Source organism: Rhinolophus ferrumequinum, chromosome 9, assembly GCF_004115265.2.
Source record: "Rhinolophus ferrumequinum isolate MPI-CBG mRhiFer1 chromosome 9, mRhiFer1_v1.p, whole genome shotgun sequence".
NCBI classification, from domain to species: Eukaryota; Metazoa; Chordata; class Mammalia; order Chiroptera; family Rhinolophidae; genus Rhinolophus; species Rhinolophus ferrumequinum.
In genome coordinates this window covers 19,658,310-19,674,529 of record NC_046292.1, presented here as the reverse complement: position 1 = coordinate 19,674,529, position 16,220 = coordinate 19,658,310, and the positions used below count along the sequence as shown (strand labels likewise).

Here is a 16,220-nt window from a genome sequence, read left to right as displayed (position 1 = left end):
TCAAAAGATCTGGCTGAGTATGTAAAGTTAATAACTGGTCACAAGTCCTTAAACAAGCTGCTTACATTCTCTGATCCATGCACATTTGCCAAGCCTTCCTGGTTTTGAGGGCCTAGGTGAAGGTTCTTTGGGGGAGTTATTTGACAGCAATAAACCTCAGTTTCACTTAAGGCATAAGGTTGTTACGAGTGTTAGATGTTCTGCGAAAAATGTTTAGGAAACTCTCTGGGGCCAGTAATAGTAATTAGCTAGTATTAAGACCTTTCTATGTGGGAGATTGCCCGTCAAAATGGCCGGGTAGGTAAACGCTGTGCTTCTCTCCTCAGGACCACATCAAAACTACAATTAAACTACAGAGCAATCATCATTGAGAATTGCCTGAAGACTACGTGAACAGAAGTCCTAAAACTACGGATGTACAGAAGAAGGCACATCGAGACTTTGGGAAAATAAAAGGATAGTTAAAAAAAAAAAGACCTTTCTATATGGCGAGGCCTTCGGGAAGATGCTTTTGTCTCATAGTCTTCATAGCAACCCTACTAAGTAGCTTCTTTTCACTCTCGTCTTACAGAAAAAAACAGGAAGCCAAAAGAAGTTAAATCCCTCAAGATCACAACCTGTAAATGGTATAACCAGCATATAAACTCAGGCCCTTTCTTACTCCAGAATCTACTTTTATAACCACTGCTTATAACCACTAAGATGGTTGCTATCGTTATTGAGAACAAATGAGGTGATGGTTGGTATGCAGGCACTCTTTTGAGACGGAAAGGAGAAGTGCTTCCTCATCTTTCCTCCTGTAAGTCATGTCTCTGCTCTCCATCCCCTCTGTCATGAAAAGGTGACAGAGTTTTACAAGTTCTTGATTCAAGGACAGGTAAGGCAGCCCAGGAGTAAACAATAGAACTGAAGTTAGGGCGGGGAGGGGGTTGGTCAGGCAAGCTGGATTCTAGGCTTGGCTTTAGCAGCTCAGTGTTCTCAACCAAGTCACACCTCCCTTAAACCTTGATTTCTTCATGTGTAAAATAGAGATGATTTTCCCACTGTGCCCAACGCTCTCAGGGCTGTTTCAAAGATCAAAGGAGCCTTACTATCCATGTTAGTGTCTGTTGGTATGATCAAGAACCTTACACATTAGCAAATGATTCTGAATATGATGGAGGCTGGTCACGACTGGACTCTTAACCTATGTGAACTATTCCTAGTAGGACCCTTTATATCTTTTGATTATACATCACTCATTGAACATTTACCAAAACCCTGTCCCTGCCTTCCAGAAGCTCTAGGTCCACCTTCAGAGACAGAATTGTAAACATACAGGACAATACAGTGTGATAGGTGTTATCCTGGAGTTATAAACAACGCACTGAAGAAGGGCAAAGGACTCTCCCTGGAGAATTCCTCAAAAGCTTCACAGAGGAGGAGGAGGTATTTGAGTCTGGTCTCAAGGATGAAGAGTTCATCAAAGGGAAAAGTGGGAAAGAGCATTCTAAAAAGGACGACATGTACAGAAACAAAGAAGTAAGAAATGATGGGAGATGGGGATGAAGGAGGCTGGAACCAGAAGGTTGTCATAAGGAGGAAGGAGCTATCCTGCAGAGGGTGGGGACCCACGGGAGGTTTAAGTCCTCTCCAAATACACTGCTAACATCCGCCCCAGCCCACAGGACTTGCATAGACCACTGCAGTAATGTCCCAGTACTCAACAACCCTATCCATCCCGTCCTAGCACCTAATCTCTTAAAAGAGATAAAGTCAAATATGACCTCCCTGTTTAAAAACCTTTTAATAGCCTCCCATTGTACTTAGAAGGAAAACCACATGCCCCTCCAAGACCACCATGCATGATCTCCTTCCTGCCTTCCTCTTCTCTGCCCCTCCCCCACTGTGCCTTCCCTGACTCCCAACCTAAAGTAGGGTCCCCAGCCACATTCTTCTCTATCACTGTTGCCCCTGGTTCCATCAGGGCACCTGTCATACTCATTTGGGGGACTATTTTAGAGCAAAACCACAGTTGACAGGACTCCCCTCCCCATGCCCTAGTTACTTTCTCTCAACACCCCTGCTTACTTTCATAGCAATCCCCACAATTCGAAATCCCCTAGATTATTTATTTACCTGTTTTGTGTCAGTCTTTGTAATTTACCCTACATATATTTGGAGCAGAGTGGTTCATGGCAAATGTTTGTTAATCGAATGAATGAATGATCTGAAAAATTATAAGATACAGACTAGAGAGGAGGAAGACCAGGAAAAGAAAACTATGTGGGAGAAACTGCTGTGATCATGCAGGCAAGAGAGAAAGAGGGCCTCATGCAGGGCAGAATCAGAACACATTAGCAGTGTGATGTGCTCCGGACGGTTCCAAATTGGAACCAACAGGCATTAGTGGCCAACGGAATACGGGGGGTGAGAAAGAGAAAGGGATAAGGTGATGCCCAGTGAAGAAACAAAGCAGGAAGAGTTAGTTGGAGATTTAAGTGAAAGTAGAAATGATGAGTCCATTTGGATTTGTTGAGTCTGAGTTGTCTGAGGGACATCAAAATGAAGGTGTTCAGAAGGGAGTTGGATGACTTGTCCTAGGCAAGAGGGCTGGAATTTGGGACCTGTCATGTAGATGGGACCACAAAAACCAAGAGTGGATGAGGTTACCCAAGAAGAGTGTGCAGAGGGAGGGGGCTAAAGGCCCAAACCTGGGGAACATTAAGCCTTTGAGGAACCTTCAGGGACCAAGCAGAAGTGATCAGAAAGGTTAGGTTTCTGGATAGAGGGGAGAGAGGAAGCCCAAAGAGCAGTCAGGGATCTTCCAGGAGGGGATGGCACCAACAGTGTCAGATCTTGCAAAGCTCTGGCAAGGAAAAAGAAGCCACTGGCTTTGGCAACTAAGAGGTCATTGCCGATACTTCCAAGGTGGGGTCACTGCTGAGGTGGGGGGGGAAGCCAGATTGTGATGGGTCAAGTAGTAAATGGGAAGGGAAGTGGCAGAAACAGCAAGTGGAAACAATTCTTTAAACATTTTTGATAGAAAGGAGGAACTAAGACAAAGCAATAAAATGATCATTTTTAAGAGGAAAGTCACGTGAAGGCTTTCCTTTTTTCTCCCCCCACTAAATTGTTTTTCCTGCTAATTACGTGTTCACTGTAGAAAATTGTAAAGCACATAAAAGAAGCAGAGGGAAAAAACACTTTAACATCTGGCATATTTCCTTCCAATCTTTTTTCTATGCATTTTTTTCCTTTACCTGGATGAAAATTCTTGAATGTATAATTCCGTCTTATGCTTTTTTTTCCTACTAAACATTGTATCCTAAGAATTGAAGAGAATTTTTCTTCTCCTCCTCCTTCTTCATTTTTGATATGAGAGACAATTGAATGGCCAATTTGTTTGTATCCTCCCCTCTAGCATTCTTGGGGTCTCTCTGATATCTGAGCAGATCGATTTTGTTTGGGAGATGATTCAGTTCATTTTGGGTGAATACAACATCTGAACAGTGGAAGAGCCAAAAAATAACTTTGGGGGCAGCTGGCAGGGTTAGGAGAAGCCCCAGTGTGAGATGTTCAAGGCATCCAGGTCCCCTAAGAGAGAACGAGGGTGTGAGCTGGGCACAGACCCGCAGTGGCTGCAATCGGTTTTGAAACAGCAGGAAAACTAATGGGTGGTAACACCCAGGGCTGCTGAGATCTCACTAGCTTCCAGGCATTGCGCTAAGCACTTTAGATCTATACAACCTCCCAGGTCCTGTTATTAACCCAGTTTAAGTGGGAGGTTAAGAACTTTCCCAAGTTCATCTGTTTATTGGCTAGGTTGGATGTGAACATAGGCAGTTGCCCTTCAGAGCCCATGCTCCTAATGACCCCTCCACTGTGGATCTTCTATCCCTGGCTACACATAGAGTTACTTGGGGACATTTTATAAAATACCCATACCAGAGTCCGACCCCAGACGAATTCAGGTGGGATCTATGAAGATAGAGCCCACACATGAATCTTTTCTAAAATGTCCCTAGATGACTCTGATGGCCAGCCTGGTGTAAGAACCATGGCTCTGCTGGCTCCTGAGTTTATTTACTCTATGCACAGTAACAGCAACAGCAGCAGCAATAGTAATGGCTCACACTCACTGAGTGCCATGCCATTCGAAGCACTTTATATTAACTTTAATCCCCACAAGGTAGGTACTAGTAGTGTCCCCATCTTACAGAGAGGAAAACTGAGCTTGCCTCATTGGTGAGTGGTAGAGCCAGTACCTCTCAGCCTGTGCTATAGTCTCACCATTCTGATTTCCCAACACTAGCTGCTCATCAGATCGAAAAGAAAAGAAACTAACATTGCGTGAGCCCCTTTCTTTGTGTCTGCCACTGTGCTAGGAGATTTCCCATAGATGAAACTCCAGGTAAGGAATTTGCTTTCCGGGTAGGGAGTGTTATCCCCATTTTCCGGAAGAGGCAAGACAGGCTCAGTGAAATTTCATAGAGGCACACCCTGGGTCACAAGGCTGAGAAGCCGCAGAGCTGCCACTCCTAATGGGGCCGTCCAAAGTCCAGGCTCTGTGCCAGGCCAAATTTTTCCTCTTCTAGGGTGCCACCTCCTGCCCATGCCAGAGGTTGAAACTCCAGTGCCGCTACGACCAGGCCTTGAGAGGAGTCCGCAGCAGGCCTGCTGGGGTCAGACCAGCCATTGGGTTCAGGCGCCATCTGGAGGGCAGCAGCTCCTCTACCAGCCTGCCACGGCCTTCCCAGGATGTGGGCCTAGTGTGGCCAGAGCATCCAGTTTGGAAGAGGAGGTGGGAATCCTGAGCTTATTTGATATCTCTGGATTGGTAAATGTTGATAACCAATTAAAAAAATAAACCTTAAGCATCCTTTGGGCCCTACATTACCCATCTGTGAAGAGGTTGTAACCTATGTGTCCTCAGGTGGCAGCCTCTGATATCTGCTGTCAGCCGGGAACAGTGTCGCCAGCTGCCTGGCCAGCCACTGACTCTGCAAACTCAACATGTCCACAACTGAATTCATAATTTCTATTCCTACCTCCCTTAGATCCTCACCACCAAACCTGCTTCTCTGTCTCTTCTGCCTCGGAGAATGTCACCTCTCTCACTCAGTCACCTCCCAAAGAACTCTCTAATGCCACCTCCTCTCTGAATCTCCGTTTGGCCCAGACCACCATCATCACCTGACTCCGTTATGTTATAGACAGAACCTCCTAACTGGTCTCCCCACTTTCTGTCATGCTGCCTGCCAGTCTTCATTCTGAATTCCTCCAGTGACTTCCCTTCCCCTTAGAATTAACCTTGATCTTTTCATTATGGTCTACAAGACCCTACATGAGCTGGTGCTGGGATCTTCTCTTGGCTCCTTTCCTTTCTGTCACTGCTCCAGCCTCACTGGCCTTCTCCAGGCTCCCCCAACACATGGATTTCATAGCCTTTGCCCTTACCGTTTCCATGGAATCCTGGAATGCTTTTCTTCAAGATCTTCAGCTGCCTCTTTCTCATCTTCCAGGTTCCAGCTCCTGAGCCAGTCCTTCCCTCTTCTTACTGTCTCCAGTGTGTCCTCTCCAGATCACTTTCTCACATTTCCTTCATAACCCTTACTGCCTCCTGACCTATCTTGTTCCCTGTCTGTATCCATTCCCCTCCCCTCCTCCACTTCCCCTTTCTTTCTACCCTATCCCCCTCTCTACCCTTCATCCCCCCCACACACACACGTATACACTACAATGGGTATACACTACAAAGGAATCCCTGAGAGCAGGGACAAGGTCTATTTTATTCACCGCAGGGCTCCAGCCCCTAAACATTGCCTGGTACATAGAGAGCAATCAAAAATATTTGCTTGGGGCGGCCGGTTAGTTCAGTTGGTTAGAGCGTGGTGCTAATAACACCAAGGTTGCCAGTTCGATAAAGGAGGGCAACTGGATGGCTCAGTTGGTTAGAGCACGAGCTCTGAACAACAGGGTTGCAGATTCAATTTCTGCATGGGGTGGTAGGCTGCGCCCCCTGCAACTAAAGATAGAAAATGGCGACTGGACTTGAGCTGAGCTGCGCCCTCTACAACTAGACTGAAGGACGACTTGGAGCTGATGGGCCCTGGAGAAACACACTGTTCCCCAATATTCCCCAATAAAATTTATTTAAAAATTTTTTTTTTGCTTATTAAGGACTGCCTACACTTGTGTGTCTACCTCTCTACCCCCCACCCTCTGCATCACATTCTCAGGAGCCAGAAGCCACTAACAGATGGAGAGTGAATCAGAAAAGGAGGCAAAGAGAGAAAAGGAGGAAGTTCTGCCAATGGGTAAAAGAAAAAAAAAGTCTGGGATGAATCTAGATACAGTGAAGGGAATCATCTCCTGCCCCACCCCAGCCCCAACTCACTGCCCACCACCGCGACCAAAACAAAGGCTGACTTGTTGGTTTGGGACTCAGAGAGGATACCATTCAAGTCCTGCTGGCTCTGTGACCTTGGATCAGGCTCTGTGACCTTGGATCTGTCTCTGTCTCCACCTCAGTTCTTTTATCTGTAAAAGGGAGATGGTAATAGTACCTCACTCACAGGGGTGTTGTGAAGAGCAAATAAGGTAATCTACACTCACAAAAGGACTTAGAATAATGTCTGGAATGTAGTGAGCACTCAAGAAATGCCAGCTGGTATCACTATTAATACTCCGACTGGCTCCACCCACCTGCCTTACAGAACTCAGAGCCAGTCAGCTGCCTCCATTGGCCACAGGACCTTAGCTAAGATCCTCTCTGGGTCTCAGTCTCTTGGCCTACTGCTTTGCCAACTAGAGTGTAAGCCTTCTGAGCTGGTGACCAATTTCCAAACCCATGCTGGCGACATCATAGGCAGGCCCAAAACCTTGCTACCATCTTTTCTTTAAATTGTTTTATTCAGTTTTAATTTTTTAAATCATGGTAAAATATACATAGCACGAAATTTACCATTTTAACCATTTTTAAGTATGCAGTTCAGTGGCATTAAGTACATTCACATTGTTGTGCAACCATCGCCACCATCCATTTCCAGAACGTTTTCATCATCCTCAAATGAAACACTGTATTCATTAAACAATAATTTCCTATACCTCCCTCCCCGAAGCCCCTGGTAACTACTATTCTATTTTCCGTTTCTATGACTTTAACTATTCTTGGTATCACAAGTAAGTAGAATCATACGACATTTGTCCGTTTGAGTGTAGCTTATTTCACTTAGCATAATGTCTTCAAGGTTCATCCATAGTATCTGTACTTCATTCCTTTTTATGGCCAAATAATATTAATTATGTAGATATTCATTCATCGTTTATCTCTTCATCCTTTGATGAACATTTAGATTGCTTTCACCTTTTGGCTGTTGTGAATAATGCTGCTGAGAATATGGGTGTACATATGTTTCTTCAAGACTCTGCTTTCAGTTCTTTTGGGTATAGAAATGGAATTGCTGGATCATATGGCAATTCTATTTTCAATTTTTTCTGGAATCAACATACTGTTTTCCACAGTGGCTGCACCACTTTATGTTCCTATCAACAGTGTGCAAGTGTTCCAATTTCTCCACATTTTTACAAATACTTGTTATTTTCTGGGGTTTTTTTATAGCAGCCAGGCTGATAGGTATTAAGTGGTTTCTCACTGTGATTTTGATTTGCATTTTCCTAATGATTAATGATGTTGAGCATCTTTTCATGGGCTTATAAGCCATTTGTATATCTTTAGAGGAATGTGTATTTAAGTCCTTTGTCCATTGTTGAATTGAATTTGCTTTTTTATTGTTGAGTTGTAGGTGTCCGTTATATATTCTGGATATTAACCCCTTATCAGATATGTCATTTGCAAATATTTTCTCCCATTCTGTGGGTTGCTTTTTCACCATCCTGCCAGTGGTCTTTGATGCACAAATGTTTTACATTTTTATGAAGTCCAATTTATTTATTTTTTCTTTTGTTGCCTGTGCTTTCGGTGTCAAATTCAAGAAATCATTACCAAATCCAATGTCATAAAGCTTTTCCCCTGTTTTATTCTGAGAGCTTTATAGTTTTAGCTCTCATGTTTGGATCTTTGATCCATTTTGAGTTAAATATTTTTTGTATGTGGTATAAGGTAAGAGTCCAAATTCATTCTTTTGTATGTCAATATCCATATCCCCCAGCACCATTTGCTGAAAAGACTGTCCTTTCCCCCACCGAATGATCTTGGCACTCTTATCAAAAAATCATTTGATGTCAGGATTTATTTCTGGACTCTCTATTCTATTCCAGTAGTCTACATGTCTGTCTTTATACCACTACCCCACTGTTTTACTTACTGTAGTTTTCTAGTAAGTTTTTGAAATCAGGAAATGTAGTCCTCCAACTTTGTTCTTTTTCAAGAGTGTTTTGGCTATTCAAGGTCCCTTGAAATTCATTATGAATTTTAGGACTGGTTTTTCTATTTCCAAAAAAATGTCATCAGGATTTTTATAGGAATTGCATTGAATTGACAGATAGCTTGGTGAGTATTGACATCTTAATAATACTAAGTCTTTCAATCTATAAACGGATCTCTTCCCATTTATGTCTTTAATTTCTTTCAGCAATGTTTTGTAGCTTTCAGGGTACGAGTTACACTCCTCCTTAGTTAAGTTTCACCTCCTTGGTTAAGTTTATTCTTAAGAATTCTATTCTTTTTGATGTCATTGTAAATGGAATTTTTCTTAAACTCTTTCTTGGATTGTAAGGGTATAGAAACACAATTTTTGTGTGACAATCATTTCCTGTCTGTGGTCACTGCTCCCGATATCCCAGATGTAGAACAATAAGGGAGCTCATGGACCAGGTTTGTTTGGTTTTAAGAGAGGAGCCATGTTTGCATCTGTTCACCTGAAGGATGGAAACTTCTTCTTCTCCTCTGACAAACTGACACCCTATTCCCCTCCACCCTTCAAAATGCCAAAGTTTCATGGCCTCTCAAAATCCATCTCTCTGAACCACGTCCCCTCTCCTCATCAACCTGCAGTAAACCCATCATCTTAGGAGTTTGTAATCTTATCAGAAGGAGTTTCACTTTAGTTTCAGAAGGTTCTGCTCCTTCCTTACAAGTGGTGTAAGCTTAGACTACCTGTAAAATGGGAAGATTGTTCTTGTCCTATTTAGAGTACAGTCAACTCTTTAGAATAAACAGGAGCAGTCTGTCACTCGTATATCCTAGGACATTCTTAATAAATAGTGATCAATGTAATTGTATATACACAAGTAATTCATTGATTGTGATGTGCTCTACAAATGTGTATTGAATGCCTACTATGTGTCAGGTACTACACCAGACACCAAGGATACAAATGGTATACAAGATGTAGACAGGTTCCCTGCCCTCACATAGGTGACATTCTGGCTGGAGAATATAATATTGAACAACTAACTTTACAACTAATGCATTAATAACGATCATGACAATGTTCTACAGAGAAGTAAATGGTGCTATGAAAGAGTATAACAGAGTATAGGGGAGCTAACCTAGTGAGGGGTAGGGAGGTCAAGGAGGGCCTCCCTGAGGAAGTGACAGCTGAGCTGAGAAATGAAGAACGAAGAAGAGTTAGCCGCCTTGGGAGAGAGGAGAGGGCGCGATGCTGTTGAGAAAGAGCATTTCCAGGTAGAGGAGAGAACTTCCCTGGGGCAAGGCGAGTAGTGGCTTCAGAGATAAAGAAAAGACTAGTGTGGCTAGAGCCCTGAGAACAGAGGGTAGGATGTTAATTCAAGCTAGTTAGATGCCATTGAAGGGTTTTAAATAAGGGAGTCAGTCATTAACATGATCAGCTAACACACAGAAGCTCAGCATGCAGGAAACCCACTAAGGTCAAGTTTCTAAGTTAGAGAACTTATTCCATAAAGTGATTATAGATTCTCAGGCTCCTAGCTGGGTGAACATTTCTCCTTCCAGCTCTTGATTTTTTTTTTTTTTTTATATATAGAAATTTATTGCCAGTTTTGGAGGACAGTAGTCTGAAATCAAGTTTTCAGCAGCCATATTCCCTCTGAAATCTGTAGGGGAATCCATCATTGCCTCTTCCTAGCTTCTACTGGTTTGCTGGCAATCTTTGGCATTCCTTCACTTGCAGTTGCAGCACTCCAACTCTCCCTCTTTTTCTTTTTTGTTTCCCTAAGGAGGGCGCAGCTCACAGTGGCACATGCGGGGATTGGACTGGCAACCTTGGTGTTATCAGCACCACACTCTATCCAACGGAGCTAACCGGCCACCCCTTGATTTTATTTTTAACAGCTTTATTAAAGTATAATTTACATACCATAAAATTCACCTTTTTTTTTGGGGGGCGGCCAGTTAGCTCAGTTGGTTAGAGCACGGTGTTCTTAACAAGGTTGTCAGTTCAATCCCCACATGGGCCACTGTGAGCTGCACCCTCCACAACTAGATTGAAACAACTACTTGACTTGGAGCTGATGGATCCTGGAAAAACACTTAAAATAAATAAAAGTTGTTTTTAAAAAATCACCCTTTTTTAAGTGTACAATTCAATGATTTTCAGTAAATTTATAGAGTTGTAAAACTCCTACTGTAATCTAGTTTTAGAACATTTCCTTCACCCCCCAAAAGATCCCTCATGCCCTCAATCTCTTCCCTCACCTCCAGCCTCAGGGAACCACTAATCCTACTTTTTCTCTACAGATTTGCCATTTCTGGAGATTTCGTGTAAAAGGAATTGTAACATGTGGCCTTCTGAGACTCACACCTTCTTTGAGAGTCTGATTTTTCATCATTTGTGTTCCTGTGACTATGTGTCCTCATTATTTCTTTAACCTTGTCATGTACTCTATATTTAATACAAAAGTATAGATAAGCAAAAGGAAAAAAGCTTCACTTTCGTACTAAATCTTTCCTCTCTAACAGATCCCACTGTAGTTGACATTCTTCTTGGACATTCTGTGCAGTCAGAACAACTCATTCCTGTCAGAAGACCTGAGCTCACCTCTTGCTACTTTCTGGTTATGTGATCTGGTCCTCCCAGTGCTTCTGTTTTCTCATTTGTAAAGTGAGCAGTATAATGCCACTATCTACCTTAATAGTTTGTGTGATGATTTATAGGAGCTAATGCATACTAAGTGCTTAACACAGGGCCTGGCATTTGATAAGCACTCCATCGAGTAAATTATAAAATGCTTCTATTTCAACATTTTAATGAGTGCATAATATTCCATTGTGTGGATATCCCATAGTCGGTTTGACTTGGCTCATATTGCTTTCGAATGTGTAGGCCAAGGGCCAGTAAACTATAGCTCCCCGGCTGTCACCTGAGAAATTAAGAATAATTTTCACATTTTTAAATGGTTGGCAGAAAAAAAAATAAAAGAATACTATTTTATGACATGTGACAATTATATGGAATTCAAATTTCAGTGTCCATAAATAAGGTTTTATTGGAACATAGCTAGGCCCAGTTGTTTATATATTATCTTTTGCTGCTTTGCAACAGCAGAGTTGAGTGGCTAGCAAACACTCTATGGCCACAAAACCTAAAATATGTACTATCTGGCCCTTTACAGAAAATTTTGCTGATACCTGGTGTAGGTAAATTTCCATTTCTCCTGCTTTATAAAAAACACTGCAATAGACATCCCAGGCCTGTGAGTCCAGGCCTCAGTGCTGTCTTCAGGCTTTCCTGTATCCTGCCGTGTGGATAGTTTCACTCTGGCCATCCTGGCCTTACAGTTCTTGGACTGTAGCACACACACTCTCCACCCTCAAGGCTTTGCCTCTGCTTAATTAAACAGCCCCTCTCTCCCACTTTGCCTGGCTTTCTATTTATTACTTAGGTTTCAGCTTCAGTCTTTGCCTCAGGAAAGCTTTCCCAGACATCCCTCTTCCAGCCCAATTCAGCGTTGTTTTCCCTTTGCTATTCTTTCCCTTTACTAAACTTAAGCGTTGTGAAATCAGGTCAGTGACTTCAGGTCTATTGGATCACAATAAACATTTGCTGTTATAATGAAGGACCCCCTTACCGCTAAATCTCCTCTTAAAACGTAACTTTACTATGGAGGATATATACTTAGGAGATGGAATATCTGTTGCTGAATTGCTGTCCAGAAAGGTTGTTGTTACCAGCAGTAAGAGTGTTAACTGGTTTTAAACCATTGCCTCTATTTTATTTATTTACTTAGTTTTTTTAAGGAGGGTGCAGCTCACAGTGGCCCATGCCAGGATCAAACTGGCAATCTTGATGTTATTAGCACCATGCTCTAACCAACTGAGCTAACCTGCCACTCTGCCTCTATGTCATTAAAGGAAAAAGTTAGAGGGAACATCAACAGCTTTAGGAAGGTGAAGTTATTGAGAGAACATCAACAGCTTTAGGAAGGTGTACACTTGTTGTAAGCCTGGTTAAAAGGAGACTTTTTTACAAAGTCAAAATTTTAAATGATTCCAGCAGGAAACTGGGAGGAGTCGGGACATTTCTTCCGGCCGCATAAAGCAGGGTGCTCTTGGAGAAATCTACTACCCCCCTAGTAGTTACTTTGCTTAAAGTCTCAATTCCCTGATGGGTAAAATGGGAAAATTTGGAAGTGCTCTTCGACTGAGAAAATCAGCTGTTTCCACGACAGAAAACTCATTAACCAGCTTTCACCCAAACACGCAAAATACCACTTACAACTAGATATCTCAACCCATGTATGACAAAAGTGTAAGTTACTTTATGACAATACGTGTTACACGAAAAACGATTAAACACGTTAGGAACAACTATTTTTTCTAAGTAACCTTAAAACAAGGGCGCCAGGACCAACGATCACCAGCTGCCCAAGTATCAAAAAATTATGCTTCCGAAATCTCTTGATGTCGATTCCGCACGCAGAACAATCAAGCTGCTCTGCGTGTGCCACTCACGACAGAAGCCCTTTTTGAGATTCTACTATACGAAAACAAAGTGGTGACGTTGGCAAATCCCTATTTTGATAAAGGTGAAAAGAAAAAAAAGTATATGTAACTTCCTACCCCATATTCCTGGAGTTGAGGAGGAAATTTCAACATCTTCTGAGTCAGAGGGAAATCTTCACAAGGAAACTATATGATTTGTCTTTTCATTTTTATTCAGAAGCAAAGTAAAAAAACAAAAAAAACAAAACGTGGTTGATATGCAAATAACGCAGTGCTTGCTGGGTAGGTGCAAGCGGACGCAGAGGAAGAGACCGAGGTTGCTGGAGGGAACCGAAAATCTCTCCGCGCTGCAGTGGGCGGGGGCAGGGCGGGGGCAGGGCGGGGGGGGGGCGTCGCTCTTGCAGTCAGCTGCGTGGAAAAACCCGTTTTTCAGGAGCTGTGGCTATCTAACTGGGCAAGACACGAATCCACCCTATTAAAATTGAAAATGCATAAACTTGTGCCACTCCTACTCATCCACCTTGAAGCGGCCCCAGCACGCGAGCACTGGAGTCACGGGATCATCGTAAGAGCGAAAAACGCAGCAACCTAATCTTCACTGTCACAACAACGGATTAGCAGAATGTGGTGTGTTCATAAAGTGGAATGCTATCTGCTGCACTTTCAAAGAGTGTCATACATAAAAAAACATTGAGGTTAAGAGTTGCAGAATACGGTACAGCATGATACCATGAACGAAGGAAAAAAGCAATACTGCACTTGGAATGATTGAAGTATATCTTTAACAGATATAAAAAAATGAAAAGGGTGTTGAATTGGGTACTGCATGATACCATTAATGTAATAAAGTGTATACACGTGTGCCCATGAAACCCAGTGTTACATAGTTTTTCTAGGCCCCATATTTGTATTAACTTTCTTAAAAAGATCTGGAGGAACACAAAATGATTACCCCTGGGAAAGAAAGAGGGGATCAGGATGGGGGCCACTACGCACAAGACTAGATTGACTTGTAATGTTCTAATTTTTAAAAGGCATAATGGATTATTAGTGTAATTTTAATACTTGTGCAATTAAAATATAGGCCTTGCTCTATATTTTCTCCATTTATTTCATTTTTTAAAGTTAGGCTTAGTGAGGTATAATTTACATACAGTAAATTCACCTTTTTATCATACAGTTCTGTGAGTTCTAACTCATACAGACATTTGTCCATTACCACAATCAAAATATCAAACATTTAGATCACCCAAAAAAGTTCCTTTGTCCCCTTTCCTAATCACCCCGTCTGGATTCCCAATCCTGACATCAAGTGCTCTTCTCTGGCTCCATAGTTTTGCCTTTTCCAGAATGGCATAAAAATGGAATCACTCAAAGAATGAAATCTTACCATTTGCGACAACAGGGATGGACCTAAAGTGTATTATGCTAAGTGAAGTAAGCCAGACAGAGAAAGACAAGTACCATATGATTTCATTTATAATGTGGAATCTAAAAAAACAAAGGAACAAACTAAAACAGAAACAAACTCATAGATACAGAGAACTGATGGTTAACAGATTGGATGGGTGGGGCTGGGTGAACAAGGTAAGGGGATTAAGAAATACAAATTGGCAGTTACAAAATAGCCACCGGGATGTAAAGTACAGCTTGGGAATATAGTCAATAATATTGTAATAACTGTATGTTGTCAGGTGGGTACCAGATTTATGGGGGAATCACTTCATAAATTATATAAATGTCTAGCCATTACACTGTACACCTGGAACTAATATAATATTGAATGTCAAATGTAATAGAAAAAAATTTTTAATGGAATCATTCACATATACTTCATGTTTAATATAAAAACAATAGGCATGTGTTAATTGTAAAGAAATACAGACAGTACAGAATTGTAAGAATGCCTTCCCCAAACTACTAACAGTTTATAGTATTTACCTTGCCAGACTGTTTTCTATGTATACATCATACATAGATTTTTTTAAACAAAAAAATATAGACTGTTAGGCATTTTACTTTCCTTAATATATTATAATATGTGGAGGTCCCTGTCCTCTACAACGTAGAAGCTGCAAAGAAGGGACTCATGTAAACGGCAAACACTATAATAGGAAGCAGATGTGTAGTATACACTGGTGGGAAGTATATATGGGTACTGTCAATTGGGTCTGTTGGGACTTCTCCTATAATCCACCAGTCATCTCTTAAAAACAAATCATTTCACACCTCTGCCTTCCCATTGCACCATAAAATCGCATGTCCCCACTATAGCCTACAACGTCCTGCCTGACCTGACCCCTGCCTGCCTGTCCAACCTCATTGCCTGCCACTCTCCCTATCACCTCTTTAAGTTCCAGCCACTTTAGCCAGCTCTTTCCTAGCAGCTCAGGGCCCTCCATCACTCAGCTTGATAAATCTAGTTTATTCTGGTATTCTCTCCTCTTACACTTTTGTTTCCCACTTCAGACTGTAAACTCTCTAAGAATATCGTCTGTCTTCTAATAGATACCCAGCACCTAGTTAAAATCTTGGCGCACAATGAGCACTCTATTTGTTGAATGAATGTACATTTAAATTGGGTCTTAAAAAAGATGGATAGGAGTACAAAAATAATAAATGGTATGCCAGAATACTAGAATGAAGAGAGCAGTGGCAGGGAAGTAACACCAGGAAGATGGCTTGGAGCCTAATGGTGAAGGGGCCTCAATTTTGTGAATTTGGAATGGTGGCAGAGTAAGGGTAGATTGGAAATTTGGTGGGATGAGGATGGGAAGATACAAAGATACCTAGGGCAAGTTGCCGCACAAATCCAGGTCCGAGGCAGCTCTTCCTGATTCCTGCTGGCAGTTACCAACACTTGCTCTGGGCTATCCCAGCCCTTTTAACATTCCTTTGTTTCCCCATCTTAGTGTGGGACCAGGGATTCAGACGGAATTTAGGCGGAACCGGGTCTTGTTTACGTGCTTAGCATCTGATAAATGCAGCAGTTCTCACCAAACATTTGACGGATGGAATAACTGAAAGAATCTGTTTAATGATTAGAGGACGGGTTCAAGAGGATGAGTGAGAATTCTGAGTTCAAGTTGAGACTCAACACTTACTAGCCAGGACCTTGCTTTATCTATCACAAGTTTCCTTTAAAATATTAAATGATTTATTGGAGGTGAGGAGCTTGGCAAAGTTCCTGGTAGACAGTAAGCGCTCAATTACTATTATTAATTGCCCATTCACAAGCACAACCAGTCTCTTGTCCCAGGTTCTTGTGCTGCCAACTCCCCTGTCGGGGTCCAACACAATACCTATGAGTACTGCTGTCCCAGTTAATATCCCACGTCCTGCTCTAGCAACA

General features: G+C 42.1%; 1 protein-coding gene and 1 non-coding gene across 3 annotated transcripts in view; both read right to left on the bottom strand.

Moving 5' to 3' along the window:
- The window catches only part of GMEB1 (glucocorticoid modulatory element binding protein 1), a 39,291-nt gene extending 26,172 nt beyond the window's left edge, over positions 1-13,119 (bottom strand). Inside the window, exon 1 of one of the 2 annotated variants that reach the window (XM_033114684.1) lies at positions 12,986-13,119. The gene's annotated coding sequence lies outside the window, so the exon portion shown is untranslated. Of the gene's footprint in view, positions 1-5,439; positions 5,600-12,985 lie in introns of those variants that run through there. The other variant, XM_033114683.1, reaches the window with a different exon arrangement.
- On the bottom strand, positions 12,760-12,893 carry LOC117027875 (U11 spliceosomal RNA). The gene has a single exon (XR_004424002.1). It is a non-coding gene; the product is annotated as a U11 spliceosomal RNA (small nuclear RNA).
- Positions 13,120-16,220: the final 3,101 nt, after the last annotated feature.